The sequence below is a fragment of the Erpetoichthys calabaricus genome, chromosome 2, assembly GCF_900747795.2.
Source record: "Erpetoichthys calabaricus chromosome 2, fErpCal1.3, whole genome shotgun sequence".
NCBI classification, from domain to species: Eukaryota; Metazoa; Chordata; class Cladistia; order Polypteriformes; family Polypteridae; genus Erpetoichthys; species Erpetoichthys calabaricus.
This window is the reverse complement of record NC_041395.2, coordinates 75194695-75211948: the sequence shown is the minus strand read 5'-3', so window position 1 is coordinate 75211948 and position 17254 is coordinate 75194695. Positions and strand designations below refer to the sequence as shown.

The window sequence follows — 17254 nt, the reverse complement described above, 5'->3', positions numbered from 1 at the left end:
TAATATTCACAATAAGAGCAACTCACTACTCAAAACGGTAAATATACGAGGCAGTCAGGATCGAACCAGGGACTCTTAATTATAAGTCAGCAATTCCTACCGATGCACCACAGAAGCTGCTATATCACCCTTGAACCTTTTGTGAAAGTGTTTATTTGATCTTTGCACTTCAGGCTTTACACATTATACAGTTTATGTCTACATTTTATCATTTATTACTAAAATATGAAAAACGTTTAACAATGTATTTTTTGGTTAATTTAAATGCACTTTTTTTGTTTAAAGACTACGTGCACTTTAGTTTGTATTGTTTAATGTATTTCTTTTTTATTGTGATGGTCACACAAATATAAAAACATCTGATTATTTTGAAATTCATATGTTTCTCTGGTTGTTATTTTAATTTGATTATTATTCATTATAATTGTGTTATGCCAGAGACGTCAGGGTGACATTCACGGGTTGACAGACGTGAGCAGATGAGGTAAGACATGCACTGGAGCCCAGAACAGGATGAGCAACCACAGGTCGCAGGCATCAAAATGGTCAGGCATGAAATAATCACAACTAGTCGACTAATCGAAAAATAAATTGAACGATTAGTCGACTACCAAAATAATCATTAGTTGCAGCCCTAGTGTAGAAACACTTTAACGGCGATCAATAGAACGGAATACAGTGTTCCAGCAAAGCGTCTGAATAATTGTGTTTTTTATTTTGAACAAATTTGCCAATATTTTCTAAAATTCTGTTTTTTGCTTTGTCATTCTGGGGTACTGATAATTGCTTGAAATGGGGAGAAATGCATTTCAGTGATTTTACAATAAGGCTGCAATACAGTAAAAAGTGAAAAACATGAGGGGTCTGAATTCTGCTGTAAGGGGCGCTGTACATTCACTCAGTTGCCAGTTAGCTTAACACACCTCTCTTTGGGAGCTGGGAGGAAACTGGCATATCTGGAGAAATCCCACAAAAATCTTGCGTGCCAATGTGAATGTATTTTTGAGACTTTTTGACAGGTTATCTAGAGCTGAACTGGTGCAGATAGTCGTCAGATGGTTGCAGGGAGAGTCCTACGCATCCAACATTAAACAGAAGAGTGTGAAACAAGCCAATAAAGCCCAAACGCAAATGTCCTCATTTTTTTATTCTGCATCTTGTGACCTTGTAATTCATACCATGACAGTAAAAATAACCCACGTTTCTCACACTGCACGGCCTACTTACTGACTTACTGTACTTGCAGATTTCCTGTTTATTTCTGTAGTTAGTTAACTGGAATCTGCAGAATTGCGTTGGAACTTTGACATTATGGAATCATGTGTGTTGATCAACAGCAAAAATCACAATTAAATACATTAAGGAACCCATTTTGTAAGACGCAAAAAAGTCCATTGGGGTGAATGCGTTTTATAGCCTCAGTAATTAAAATGGGCAACACTGAAAAACCAAATTAAACACTTGTGTTTTTTATTACAGTAATGAATTGCATTTAGTCAAGAACCAAAGAGAGTAAAATAATGGAGGAGCTCCTGAAAAAGCACCATTGATGTGAAACAGGTGCTACTGCATTGTAGCCAGTGCTCTCCTCCAGCAGAGGTCTGACAAATAACAATGGGAGCCATTATTGATAAGTGGCTGCTCTCCCATGGAGGCCTGAGATAACTAATGATGCACTGCTGAAGTTACCTTTTCCTTACTGCCAAGCTTAATTAGTACTCTTTGTGACACCACTGTTGATGGTGGCTCAGCATAAACTGCATATTCCCATTTCTCACTGATACTTCATTGCCTCTTCTATATGGCCAACAAACGGTCGAAAGCAGTCAAGACCTGCTGCACAAACTCACTCAGTGGTCTGACATCCACACTGTAGGGCTTATCTTCTGCCTTTCAAAACACATCATGTTAAAAAATCTCAATAAAGAAGATATTGTATTAGTTGAAGCCAAGCTTTAACATAAGGAAGGGTTATTTTTTTGAGTCTTTCCTTTAGTGTGATGGAAATAGTTGGTGTGTCAATTATTTTACAAACAATTTTATTGATATAATTTATTTCAGGGCAGCATGGCGGCACTGTAATTAGCTCTGCTGCCTCACAGCTCCAGCTTCATGGACTTAAATTTACACCTCACTGTTATCTGTGTGCAGTTTACATGTTCTCTCTGTGTCTTTGAAGGGTTTTCTCCAGACCTTCTGGCTTCTATTTATTATATATATATATTATATATTTATATACTATTTATTGTATCAGTATGCTGCTGCTGGATAATGTGAATTTCCCATTGGGATTAATAAAGTATCTATCTATCTATCTATCTATCTATCTATCTATCTATCTATCTATCTATCTATCTATCTATCTATCTATCTATCTATCTATCTATCTATCTATCTATCTATCTATCTATCTATCTATCTATCTATCTATCTATCTATCTATCTTCTCTTCTCGCGTCCCTAAAGACATGAGCTTTAGGTCAATTATCAATTGTAAACTGGCCTTGTGTGCGTGAGTGGACTCTTCGATGGGCTGGAACTCTATCCGAGGTTTGGTTCATGTGATGCTGCCAGGATAGGCCATAGACCCTCATGACCCTGAATTAGGTACAGTGGGATTGGGAAAGTTATGTTGTATCATTTTTTTCAAAATAACATGCTGGAAACATCTGTGTTTACTGAAATGAGACCCTTCGGCAGCCCTGCCACATCCTTGTCCTTGTGAATGCAGCAGTGTAACTGACACAAAGTGGTCTACTTAACTATGATATGGAAAGGCGCCGAGTAGCGCACACCTTACTCATTCTCAGTCAGCAAAGGAGAGCATTTTCTCTTTATTACAGCACTGTAAATGTCCACTCCATATGAAAATTGCCCTGAAATGCCTCCTAACCAAAGAACTGGAGATGGATGATTTAACAAGAAAAAGCTAAAAATCAGTCAGGCACTTTTTTATTATTATTCATTATTAATATTCCTTACTTCATCCAGAGCTAGTCCTTACACAATGCCACTGGGATGAACTACATTACGCATACTTTGAAAATGCAAGGATAAGTTTGGCAAATGTCTTGCAGGACAGATTTTCAGTTGTAACAACTGGCAGGTTAAGTGACTTGTTCGGGGTGACACACGTGTTGTAAAATGGTATTGTATAAAATAAGCAGCCCTGATTTGTACAATTCCATCTTAAACAACTGCACAATTTGAAACAAACACAGACCATGTCTCCTGCGCTGCACGTGTCCCTTTTATATGGTTTACTGTGATGGCTTGTGGCCTAATTGCGTTAATCCATTAGTCATACTCAGTTAAGCTATGTCAGGACTATTGTTCATTTATTTTTTAGCTTTTCTTGTATGAGGAGAGCCAGACTTCAATAGTTGTGATATGCCCTGGAAAGCCATTTGGGTCATAAACATATGGAGGCATATATTTTTGTATTTCCCTTAGGGATTAAAAACATTTATCTAATCTAACCTAAATCTAATCTAATTGTGTGTTGTAGGTGTCATAATTTATAACAGTTACACATATTCAAATTCTGATGCATTAAATGCTTCATTTTGTGCACAGATTTTTCCCACTCACCTCTAAGATATGGTTATGTGAGCAAGACAGAAATAATCATACTGCTGTTGACCAGCCTGTTCATCAGAAATGTTCATAGCTCTGAATAACTGGAAGCTGCGTGCAGCAGCATCTCTACTGGAGCTCATGATCTTAATGCTCACGGAGCAAATTCTTAGAACACTACGCCAATACTGGGCAGGACCTCCTTTTGCTCTCAGAACACCCTTAATTATTCAGGGCATGGATTCCACAAGCTGCTAGGAACATTCCGTTTAGATTCTTGTCCATGTTGACATGTTTGTCTCACACAGTTTCTGCAGGTTTATCTGCTGCACATTCACACTGAAGATCTCCCTATCTGCCCCATCCCAAAGTTGTTCTATTGGATTCAGATCTGGTGATTGGGAAGGCTACTGAAGAACATTCACGGCCATGTTCATGAAAGCAGCTTGAGATGACTTTTGCTTTGTGACATGGTGCATTATCATGCTGGAAGAAGCCACTAGAAGATGGGCAAATTGTGGTCATGAAGGGATTCTCAGCAACAACACTCAAGCCCATGATTGATTGGTATTAAAAGGCCCACAGCGAGCCAAGAAAACATTCCCCACACCATCACCATCACCAGCCTGGACTGTTGACAGAAGGCAGGTTGGGTGCATGGATTTATGCTGTTGCCACCAAACTCTGGTCGTGACATCTGTGTACCTTAACAGAAAATGAGATTCATCAGACCAGGCTGTGTCACTCCAGTCATCAACAGTCCAGTTTAGGTGTGCCTGTGCCCAATGCAGCCTCAGCTTTCTGTTCTTGGCAGACAGGAGTGGACCCCGACATGGCGTTCTGCTGTTGTAGCCCGTCTGCCTCAAGGTTTGACATATTGTGCATTCTGAAATGCTTTTCTGCTCACCACAGTTGTACAGAGTGATTATCTGAGTTACAGTAGCTCAAACCAGACTGGATATTCACTTCTGATCTTTTTCATCAACAGAGAGTTTCTATTGTCACACACGTGTGACTAGGGGGGAGTTGAGTGGACCAAGTGGAGATAATTACCCGCCAGGCCAGAGGGTAGTGGGGTGCACTAAACCTACCTCTTTTAACTCTGCAGGCCAAATATGGGAAAACCTGCCTGATTCAACATCACTTCTGCGTCCGGTGCCAGACTGACATCACTTCCGGTTCCAGACAAATTACATCACTTCCTCTTTTCGGCTTATAAAGCCGCCATCTTTTCTTAAGCTCATCAGTTCAGTTTGGAACTCAACAAGAACACATCTCATCCAATTTCTATACCCTTTTGCAGCCAGCGACAATTTATGGGTGGCTGCCCCAAACCTTTTTTGTGTGTTGAGACTGATTCTTTCACACTATCTACAGAACTGTCACTCACTGGATATTTTGTGTTATGTGTGTGCCATTCTGAGAAAACGCTAGAGACTGCTGTGTGTGAAAGGAGATGAGCAGTTACAGAAATAATCCAACCAGCCTGTCTGGCATCAACAATCAAGCTGCTGTCTAAATCCCTGAGATCACATTTTTTTCACAATCTGGTGTTTTATGTGAGCATTACCTGAAGCTCCTGACCTGTATCTGCACGGCTTTATGTATTGCACTGCTGCCACATGATTGGCTGCTTAGATAATTGCACATGTCCAGGTGTTCCGACCAATCTGCTCGGTGAGTACCGTATTTTTCGCACCATAAGACGCACTTTTTTTTCCCCAAAAGAAGGTTGGAAATGTCTGTGCGTCTTATGGAGCGAATATTGCGTCACAGACCATGGTGTGTATTACCTGACAAAAGTCGACATCCAGGGGTAGAGGGCGACAAAACTCACAAAACTCACTGATACGTTACAGGCATTCCCTCTGTGCTTGGAGGAATGTTAGACTCATTGACTTGGCATCTAATCCTTGTATGTGCGTGAGTTGCGAAATGTAAACAAATGTAAACAAAGGCAAGATGGCATCGACATCTCACGAGGGAGCGAAGCGAGTGCAGAAAACAAATGTTTTGCGCATTATCACTGAGTCGGACTCTGATTTTCAGAATCTGATTTTGTTGAGAGTGATCAGGAGATTGAACAAGAGAGTGAGGAACTGGTATCAGCTGATTAGGACACCATTCGTGCAGCCGATGCACCTATGGCAAGGTTCGTGTGGGAGGAATACCTAGACATTGATCCGTGGGAGCCAAACTGGCTACCGGACTTCACAAGACAGTATGGCTTGCTGTTGGACTCGACAGATTACCAGCCGCTGGACTACTTCAGGCTGTTCTTTCCTGAAGCTGCCTTGCAGCTACTGTCAGACGAGACAAACAGGTATGCAGAGCAATTTTTTGAATCGAGGGCTATGATTGCACCGCATTCTCGTTTTTCAAACTGGAAACCCACAACAAAACACGAGATGAAGGGCTTTGTGGCATTACAAATATAGATGGGACTAGACTAGTGATATAACTTCAGGGAGCATTGGTCCAAACATGCGTGATGATAGGTACTTGCTCCTGCAAAGTGATTGTGAGCAACTGAGCTTCATAAATTCTGACACTAGCAATGAGGAGTTCTTGGGGTTTCCATAAAACTAGAAGAGTGCTTGAACCTTAAAGTCTCTCCTTATTTGTTAATGACAGTGATGATGTTTCTTAATACCGCTGTTGAATTTACATGGTTGAAATATTATTCTGCTATATTTTATTAAACATATTAGTACACCATTTGGTTCAGAATATTTTTTTCCTTGTTTTCCTTCTCTAAACCTAGGTGCGTCTAATGGTCAGGTGCGTCTTATGGAGCAAAAAAACGGTATATATGGGCTCTGATCGTCTGTAATGCTTACAGTATGCATATGGTAACCTAACACCTGACCCCAATGGTTCTCCACGCTCAATCACCAGTCTTTCAGATGTGTCAGAGTCAAGCACTAGGCTTAGGCTCAGGAGGAAAAAATACTTAAAGCCTGAATTTTTCGTTTTGTTCTTCAGGCTGTAAATAGGCAGAGCATGGCCAACTTGAATAGCTCTGTTCTAGGCAATTATTGAAATAAATGCTCAATAAAAATTAATTGCAGACAAAGAGAATTTTATGGCAGTTTATCTTTACAGTCCTCCACATTTAACAGCTTGCTAAAGTGGTGCATTGTCAATATAACATCCATCCTGTGAATAACTGTGTTTACTAAAGTGCAAACATTGCACGCTCTCCTAACCAGTACCACGCTGCTGTGTTTGAGGACAGGTACAAAACAATAAAAGTAAAAGGAAGTAATCAGTTCTGGCTTTAACCAGCTAAACATGACAAATTTATTTTGGAACAGGGAAAAATATGAAAATGCTACATTTTTCCTTCATGGTCACAGTAGGTAGATGGATTCCTGGTCTGTTTGAACATTTTGGTTTTCTTTTAGTCTTCTCTCACTTCCCAAAGAGGTGGGTGTTACTGCTGATGACACCTAAAATCTGTCAACTGTAAGTGTGCATAAATGTGCACTGTGATGGACTGGTGTTCCATCCAAGTACAGTCCTGGTTTGCGCCATGGGCAGGTGAGCCTAAAATAGAATAAGTGCACTTATATAGTTTTTAATATTAGGGATATAGACTTGGAAATGGGCAGCATGATGGTGCAGTGGTGAGAGCTACTGCCTCTTGGAACCTGCAGCCTGAGCTTTCATTTTACACCTGTTTGCTGTCTTGAACATTCTCCCCTTTTCAACATGGGTTCTTCTTCAGGTACTTCAAATTTTCCCCCATCTCCCAAACTTGTGTCGTGTATTAGGCTAACTAGTGCCTCTAAAATGCCCCCTGTGAGTATGAGGTGAGGAGGTGTACACTAGTGGGTCCTGTGATGGACAAACACCCTTAAGGTCACTGACAATTTACTCCTCTTTCACGGAATACAAATATGAGGTTTGAGTAAAAGCAGCAAGATGAATGACATGTGGTTGTATATGACATCACTTTATGACGTGTGCCCATTTCATTGAGCAGCACAGGGGTGCACTGACATTGCATGGCATTGCATTGCAAATGTTCAGTCCTGGGAGAAAAATAAAGAGAAATTTAGAAAATAAAAGTGTTTCAGCTGTTCGGCCATCAAAGTGGTCAAAACATTTTCTTTTTGAATTCCATTCCATTTACTTTAACACCACTTTCACAGTGAGCCGCCTCTACTGGACTGTGATTTACTTCGAACTCTCTTCATTATCGTTTACTACATCCTGGCAGATTCAGTGTCTTAATTAAACAAACCGATGCCAACTCAAGCTCTGGTTAAACAACAAATTAGAAAACTCTTCTTTGAGTGGAGCATCCTGGATTTATGGAGCCATCTGCTCCCACCACTGAAACTGCAAGTGCCTTCAATTGACCATCAAATGATTTGAGGCATCATTAAAGATAATGAAATTAAATGGATTAAACAGACTGTATATAAGTTTTCTATTCACTTAAAGTTAGGTACATTTTTTTTAAAACTACATTTACTTTAAAATTGTGTGTTACTGCATTTTGAAGTGTTATTTGCTCAGTGTCTGTCTACATTAAAACTGGCTCATCATGTATTCATCTATTTATTTGTGTATGTAAATATGGTACTGGATTATTGTTATTGAATAAAATGAATTCGCTTACATAAACCAAGGCCAGCCCAGCATGGAACTGAACACAAGGCACAGTGGGCAGCAGTCCCAGTCATACTGCTGGGATCTGATCATCTGAAATAAACGTCAAACTCCTACTAAACACTGCAGCGTTTGCAGTGTTTCTAGTTTGATATGCTTGTACTTAAGCTAACCAATCACGTAATTTCCATGTTTACATTTATTTGCTTGGTACACACTTTATTCAGAACAACTTAAAAATCAGAAGAATACAAAAAAAAAAAAAAACAAGGACAATCAAATGAAGGTTATGGCATTTATTACTTACATAGCAATGGTCTATCACAAGGAAAATATAAGAAATGTGAGGATTTAATTTTAAAAATCAGGTGACTAGAAGCTACTCCAAGATGACATAGCAGAGCACTGCTTAGCATGGCTACCTGGGAGCTCCTGGTATGAATCACAGCCTTTGTGGAGCCTGCATATTTTGCTTGGGTTTGTCATTAGGCTGTGTAGGAAAACGGGCATCCCGGCTGGGAAGGAAGAGGATTTATTACTCAGACTGGAACGTCAAACAAGTTGATCGGTGCAATGATATAATGGAAGGACAAACAGTAGCTGAGGATCAGGAGTTGTTCCATTCCCCATATGCCAGGTGGCAGTGATGCTCAAATGGCAACCCGATCAGGATACCCACAGGGGTGCTTGGGACTTGGAGACTGGAGGTGTACCCCTGTTGGGATCCCTCTGGGTAATGATAGGGCGGACCTCCCTATTTTCTTTATGGCCTGGAAGTGCTTCCTTGGAGACATAGTGTCCCACCAGAAGCAGTCCTGGGTCCAGCTTAAAAGGGGAGCCTCACATCAATGAGTCAGAGTTGGGAAGCAGTGGGCAAAACTCAACAGAGGTAGAATTGTGATTGTGATTGTGGATTGTTATTGTGGCCGATTAATGGAGAAGTGCCTTATAAGAATAAAAGTCCTTTATTTAATTTATATAGTGTGTGCTGTATTGGCGTGTCTTGAGTTTGGGGCTCAGATGTGCCCCCTTGTGGTCACAGCTGACTGGTGTATCAAAGTTGGTCCTTGTATTGCTGTGGATGTATGCCAGAAAGCATGTAATTTTACAGATTTACACAGTGATGAAACTCACAACGTCTCCCTACAGCACGAGGTAACAGGTGAACTTCTAGTCTCAGCCATGCAGATGTCACTACTAAACACTGTGAGCGGAGCACTTCCTGGTGACGTCAGCTGATCTCTCTCTCTTTCTCTCTCGTAGCCCCCCTTTTCTGTGCAACATCATGAAGATTTCATTTTAATTTAATATTATGATCAAAGGGCAGCACAGTGGTGCAGTGGTAACGCTGCTGCCTCGCTGTTAGGAGACCCGGGTTTGCTCCTCCCTGTGTGGAGTTTGCATGTTCTCCCCGTGTCTGCATGGGTTTCCTCCGGGTGCTCCAGTTTCCTGCCACAGTCCGAAGACATGCAGGTTAGGTGGATTGGCGATTCTAAATTGGCCCTAGTGTATGCTTGGTGTGTAGGTGTGTGTGTGTGTGTGTGTCTCCTGCGGTGGGTGGCGCCCTGCCTGGGATTGGTTCCTACCGTGTGCCCGGTGTTGGCTGGGATTGGCTCCAGCAGACCCCTGTGACCCTGTGTTTGGATTCAACAGGTTGGAGAATGGATGGATGGATGGATTATGATCAAATATTTACTTAAAATGATACTACTTTTAGAAAACAATTCTGGTACTTACAACAGATCAGAACTATTATAGATAAGATCTTAGGAAAGACCTGTAAAAACAAGTTCTAGCCAGCTGGCCTGAGGGAATATAGGAGGCTGAGATGAAAGGCCACGGTTGGATTGAGAGTGGGACAGAGTCTGTCTGAGCTAAAAATGCACTACACCCCAGTGGTCCAAGAGGCATGTCAAGGACCACCAGAAAGACTTAAATTGAGGCTTACAGGGGCATGTTGCTGTCTCTTCTGCTCTATTCATGCAGATAGCCATGCTGTGTCTCTACCATTCCTTCTAAAGGCCATGCTGGACCACTTCAGACCAGAGACCAATCAACATATTGTTATGATTTTTACTCCAGAGAATTATTTAAGAAAGGTTAAGAATAAGTTTTGCATATTTTTGTTTAATTTTGGTTTTAAAAGCATATTTTGTTTAAGTTACATTCATGCTACCGACTTGTACCTTTGTTTACTTCTGCATTTCACCAGCACTTTGTGTAAGGTTTTTATGGGCCACAGCTCATTTCCTTGGCAGTGGCACAATGGACACATCCTCACCTGCAGCTCATTATGACATCATTACTGAACGCCTAGAAGCTGGCGTGGCCTGACTTTGTTGGCAAACTTACTGCATATGTGCAGTATTTTCCTAAGCGTTAATCTGTCTTGGTTTTTGAATTTCACCCATGATCTTTCTTTGACTTTGAGTTTTGTCTTGTGTCTTGGATTTGTCTCCAAGTGAGCCGACCATTCTGATTTCTGACTTTTTGCTTGTGGAAATTCTGATTCTTTGGCTTTCTGTCGTTTCCAATTCTTACTGCAACCATTTGTCTGGTAGTAGTAAACATAACAAGACAGTCATCCACCTGGTAGCCTAAGAATGCAAAATGAACTTCTTATTATTCAGGTTGTATTGGTATTATTTTAACAACACTCGTTTTTACTCTGCTTATATTTGTGACACAGTTAGAAACCTTAAGTTGATCATTGAATAAAATGCATAACTTTCTCTACTGCCTGTCCTGCTACTCTTTCTAATAGGCTGGGGTTATCGACATAAAAGAAAGGACATTTATTGTATTTAACTATAATAGCCGACAAGCTTGACAATGACCAGGCTGGTAAGAATAAACATACAAGAGCTACAGAAGTGATTGGGGGCCTTCTTGTCAGGTCTACAAGATGTCATAAAGATTCTGAAAGGGAGAACAGAGTCATCCTAGCACCCCACCATGACAAAACCATCCTGTATGGTTAGGTGGTAATGAACTGATATCCCATCAAGATAAATACATATAAATACCCTTTGTTAAACTTGATTAATCCAATCAGAGGGTGAAAAGTTTTCATCAACACTGCAGAAATCTACCAAGGTGCTAGATGTAAAAATGATATAAAAAAATTACCAACAATGGTGTATTTTGGCCTCTTTATCCAAAACTTTGTGCATAAGAAGAATGACCTAATATCTCAAACTGGTTCTGTTGTTTTTTTTCTTTTCAAAATTCAATGTTCCTCAAAAGAGTGGTATGTTTATCCCAAAGTCCACAAATCATCATAAATTGAAATGTGGCCAGTTTATTGTATCACTCAGCTACTGGACCAGACCTGGTAATCCAGAGCATTACCAATTTGTGACTGTCACAGCACATTAGCAGAGGAGGTGTTAATCACTAATGTCATCACTTATGTAATGATTAAAAAATGAACAAGTTAGCCACAAAAAGGCAGCCCTTCTTCACACTCTGGAAGCCTCTGTTCTGTTTCAGTGTTGTGCTAAATAAAGTTTAGTCATATCTTGCTCGGAGTCGTTGAGTAATGTGCTGTCTGTGCAAAAGAAAACAGAACCAAAAACAATCTTCTGCCTTTCAGACTGCATTAATTCATTTCCGTGTACTCTGGGGACTTTGTGTTTCAACGTAACTGTCTCCTCTAAATTACATTTTTAACCTTTGCTTGTGTTATGTTACCTGTTTGCCCCCAGATCCCACAGGAGACCAGACCCACACAGTCTCCCTGGTTTCATGCTGTGTGTGTACAAGTACTCAGGAGACACTGATTTCAATCACCATGGCACTCTTGGAGTCAAGAGTAGGCATTATGTATTGCATGCTTCTACTCCGAGTGCCAAACATGAGATTCTGTTTTTACAGTAAAGTCCAAAGTTAACATTAGAAAAAGAAAACTTAAATATGACTACATATAGCCAGTATTTGTTTATATGGTGTTTTTTTATTACTGTGTCTAAGAAATTTGAACATCAAGCTGGTTATTTATTGCATAGACTCCACAGGTTATAAATATGAATACTAATGGTTTGGCACAACCGGTGTCTTATAGTTCAAGATTCTTGTATTGCAGGATTATACGCTGAATGTTCTCCCTTTGTATTTTGGGCTTTCCTGGAGAAACTCCAGTTTTCCTCCCTGTATGAGTGTCAGTGTGTGAATGAGTGCCCTCTGCAGTGAACTGGTACACCTTCCTTGGTCCACTTCTGCTTTGGGCCCAGTACTGCCAGGATGGACTCTGATTTAATTGAAGCAGGTTTTAGTAATGGGTGGATGGATGGATGGATGGATGGATATTAATACAAAAGGATCTATTCGTTCATTATGTCTACAACAGGGGGAAGTTTGGTGTACCACATTTAGAAGAAGACCCCTTAGTTAAATTCACTCGCTTCTGTACATGTCTCAGACTGTAGCTGCAATTCCGTTGGACACTTGAAAGAAGGATCATATGTCTTGGCTCCCAGTTAGTTTTATGTTGGATTTGAAAACTGTTCGTTTTTAACACACTTCATTGACTGGCTCCCTTCTATATTGCTGATCTTCTTCATCTTAACTCATCAAGGTCACTTAGGTCTCCAGACTGTTTTTTAGAATGGTACCAAAACATCCTCTGAGAGCAACTTCTCCCAACCATCCAAGAACAGATTGGTGACGAACAATGCCTTTTCCAGCATGATGGAGCACCGTGTCAAAAGGCAAAGTGATAACTAAGTGGCTTGAAGAACAAAACATCGAAATTTTGGGTCCATGGCCAGGAAACTCCCCAGATCTTAATCCCATTGAGAACTTGTGGTCAATCCTCAAAAGGCAGGTGGACAAACAAAAACCCACAAATTCTGACAAACTCCAAGCATTGATTATGCAAGAATGGGCTGCCATCAGTCAGGATTTGGCCCAGAAGTTGATTGACAGCATGCCAGGGTGAATTGCAGAGATCTTGAAAAAGAAGGGCCAACACTGCAAATACTGACTCTTTGTGTAAACTTATGAATGTAATTGTCAATAAAAGCCTTTGAAACTTATGAACTGCTTGTAATTATATTTCATTATACCATAGAAACATCTGACAAAAAGATCTAAAAACACTGACGTAGCAAACTTTGTGAAAACCAATACTTGTGTCATTCTCAAAACTTTTGGCCACGACTGTATGTTATAATTAAACTGACTTGACAAAGAGTTGTTTTGTATGGAAGTTAGTCATTTCTGTTCATTCGACTTTTTATGAGTTCATTATCTAAACAGCTTCAACATCATGGTGGGCTAACCGCTGTGGGCTGACTGAAAGTCTGCCGCTCTACACACTTTTGTGACTCCCCAGGTGGCCATACTCTTTTTACAATGCCAGTCTCTACAGCTGCCTAAGAATTATGGCACAAATTGATCAATCATCCAAATAAATTGTAATCCGCAGCATACAGTGGCATATTGGCAATCAATTTTACAACATTGTCATATTTTATATGATATTTCATTGTTGTCATGTTTAAGTCCAAAAGGGTACTTTGTATACTGTTTTTTATGTTGATTAGTATCATTAAAAGCTTAATGTTAATAAATATGTTCTGTAATTGTATTGATTGTGTTGGGTTCTGGTAATGATACACTTGTTTAATTTCAAATTATCCTAGTTCTTTAGATTTATTTTTATTATTGTTTTGATCAACACTTCAAACAGAAAGGTAAAAACCACAAAAGAAAACACACTACACGGAACACTGTAAATTCAAAATACATAATACAAAAAAACCCCATTAAATTATAAAAACAAGACCAAATCCAAAATTCCAAAAAAAATAGAAAAAGGAAAATGAAAAAATGGAATTGAGTGAGATAAATGTAACTAGAATGTGCCACAACTCAAAAGTCAAAATGCTAATAACTAGAAACTGGTCAAAGGCCACAAAGATCTCAAATGTCAAATACAACAAATCTTACAAGAAGGGAAAGCACAAAAGTTTGCAAACAACTAATGTCATGACAATAGTGACTGTAGCAGAAGGTGTCATGAAATCACCCTCAAATAACTGCGGCCCTAATGATTGCGACACTGGTGGGCTGTAAATGAGTTAGAGAGTTAGTGGAAGAATGTGCAAATAGCAAGGAGGAAAGAAAAAATACAAAATAGAACTTTTCTGGTACAAGGGCAAAGGAAAGAGAGAAAAGAAGAAACACAAGGAGAAATAAAGAAAAATGAGCATAGTGAAATTTGGCAGATTTTACAAAAGATCAGAAGGTAAAAAAATGGTAACCCTTTAGTTTAGGTATTGCAAAAATGTGTTTACTACTTATTTGTTCTTATGTAACAAGACCTTAACAGAGACTTGTTTTGGGTCTTCATGACACTTCTAAAACATCAGTTGATCGGTTATTCATCTCTATGCTGTGTAGCATGTCAACATAACGATAACATTACTTGTTAATACGAAGGATGCACAGGTCTTATACTAAATATGTAATGTCTCGAGACACGTGTCTCAGTAAGGCCCCCTCAGACCAATCCAAAGTGAAGTTTTATTAGCAAGGCACACTGCAGAGATGAAGAAACATTTTACTGGTGTTTTATAAGTGTTATGAAGACCTAAAGAAGTGCATGTTAAAGTCTTGTTATATAATAGTAAAAAAGTAATAGATGCATTTTTTCAGTACCTAAACTGAAGTGTTACCAAAAAAAAAAGTTCCGACTCCCTAAAAGGTTTGCTTATTTAAGAAACAACACAAATCTAGGACATAAGGTTATGTGTCCCCTGTCTTTTATAGGGACAGAACAATGACATCATGGATCACATGTCACATGTCCGCACCTAGGCCATCTGTGTAATAATACAGCAGTGCCTGTGCATCCGTGACACATAACTGCAGTGCCTAAATGAGAAAAACTCCAACAAAATGGTGACTTGCTGAAAACCCATAATTAGCATTAGGGCACACTGTAAGCTCATTCCATTATGAACAAGTATCCTCTTTAATAAAACCCCTGTGTGCGTCCAGTGTCCGTGTGTGTGTGTCTTCTGGTGAAGTGCGCATGCGCGGGGCACGGTGCGATGCTTCAAAGCAGATGCTTCAAATGCCGCCTGACGCATCACACAAGACAGAGAGGGCGGGACCTATAAAAAATCACGCCGCCGATCCAATCGGATTTCGGTAAATGAGGTAAAACCTAAAACATAAAACACGAAAAATCCAATCGGGTACTGAGAGACAGAGACCAGCTTCCCATTGTTGTGCAAGTGTTCACTCTGAGGATTTGCGATTAAGAAGCTTGGCCCGGTGAAGTGTAAAGTGTCAGTCATTGAAGGGGTTTTCCTAAATATACGAATTTTCATGATATTATAATACGATGGCTTTTAAAAGTAGATTTATTTTCGCGCACATTACATTAGTTGCTGGGGAGAATCTGCTGATTGCCCACTGTTGTGACAGAAAATTAAACGCATATTACGGACAGCAAAGCCAGTATTACTGTCAGAGAATATTACACGCATTTTACGGGAAAAATTTAATGAGGTAAAAGGTCCCTTGCCATTTAATATAGACTGTTCCTACTAATGTTTGTGGACTACTGTTCTAGTGCCCGTTATTGTAACGGGCTTAATGTCTAGTAACAACATAAATTACCTGCACCAAAAAAGGAAAATAAATTCTTTGTATAATAAAATTCAAGTTCATGACTGTCAAGACAAAAGTCTCAATCATTTTTAACTATCAACAACCTCATTGTTGCAATTAATATACTGTAGTATGTATGGACCAGTAACGGTGCACTGCACGATCCACTTGACTTGAGCATTTGTTTGCTCAGAGGTTTATGTGCTTGCTGCTTCCTGAGCAGCTCTTCTTTTCTCTTCTTTCATCAGCATCTTTTCGTGATAAAACTGTTTTTGTATTGCAGTTACTTAGTACGTTTTCCTTAATGTTTCACTTAAGCTGGCACTTAAGTCTTCAATCTGCCTCAAGAATGATTTAAGATATGAAGAGGTAGGGGAAGTGACAGCGAAGGTGGTAGGGAATGAGAACGGTGCACGTACACATGCACCACATGGCCGTCCCGCTGGCCGCTGCCAAGAGTTGATTCTACAATAAGATAAAATAAAAATAAAAAGAGGAATAACCTTGGAGGTCAATCATCACCCCGAAAGCAGATAGTAGACGTCACGTAGTATATGTGTACCAAATTTCAAGTCAGTAGGTCAAATGGTTTGCGTTCTGCAGGTGATTTAAAATCCTGGACTAACAAACGAACAGCTACAGTAGCATATTATATAAGAAGATATTTTAGTCTATTTTATGGGTTTGTATTGTGCAAATTGAAGGTTTTCTTTTTGTTTTGATTTATGTTGAAAATGTTTAATATTTTTTTTAAACATTGTCATGTCATCCTTTGTCTACATGACTGTGATCACTGCATTGGTTATATCACAGGACATTTCAGTATAAGTATGGTGGTGGTTTCAACATGTATCATTTCTCGGTTGGATAAGTTTCAATAAAAACCATTTTTGTGTTAGTTAGCTATGAAGCAAGTAGGCCCTAGTGTCAGGTTTCATTTCATTTTTTTGCACAACTTTCTGCATTCAACTTTGATTCTCGTTTTGAGCCTCATGTTTTGTTTGCCTGCTCATTTTGCCTCTTATGATACTAACCTTTATACTCTGTTTCGACATTTCTAAGCTCACATAATCATCTCCTGATTACTTTTCCATCTCACAATAATCTTTGGATGTGGAGTCTTATTATACCTACCAACTAGGTGGGCAATAATTGTTGAAAGAGGTGTTGGTGAGGTGCCATTAGGAGAAGCTTATCCTCTAGTCTGTGATTGCATTCCAAAGCCCCAGAGTAGAGATGGGGTCACTGTGTTGTAAAATTAGCTCTGACCTTTGGATAAGACATAAAACTAAAATTCTGATTCTAATAGATCCGTGGGCGGCATGTTTCCTGATGTCCTGGCTAAGTTGTTCACCACAGCCTAGTCATTCTGATCCCTCATCATCCCCTGTCTCTAACTCACCACCTAATATCTAATGTGAGGCGAGCATACAGG

At 39.7% G+C, this 17254-nt stretch overlaps 1 protein-coding gene across 1 annotated transcript in view; it reads right to left on the bottom strand.

Moving 5' to 3' along the window:
* Positions 1-17254, bottom strand: part of LOC114645984 (polypeptide N-acetylgalactosaminyltransferase 18) — a 771561-nt gene that overhangs the window by 522662 nt on the left and 231645 nt on the right. The window lies entirely within an intron of this gene.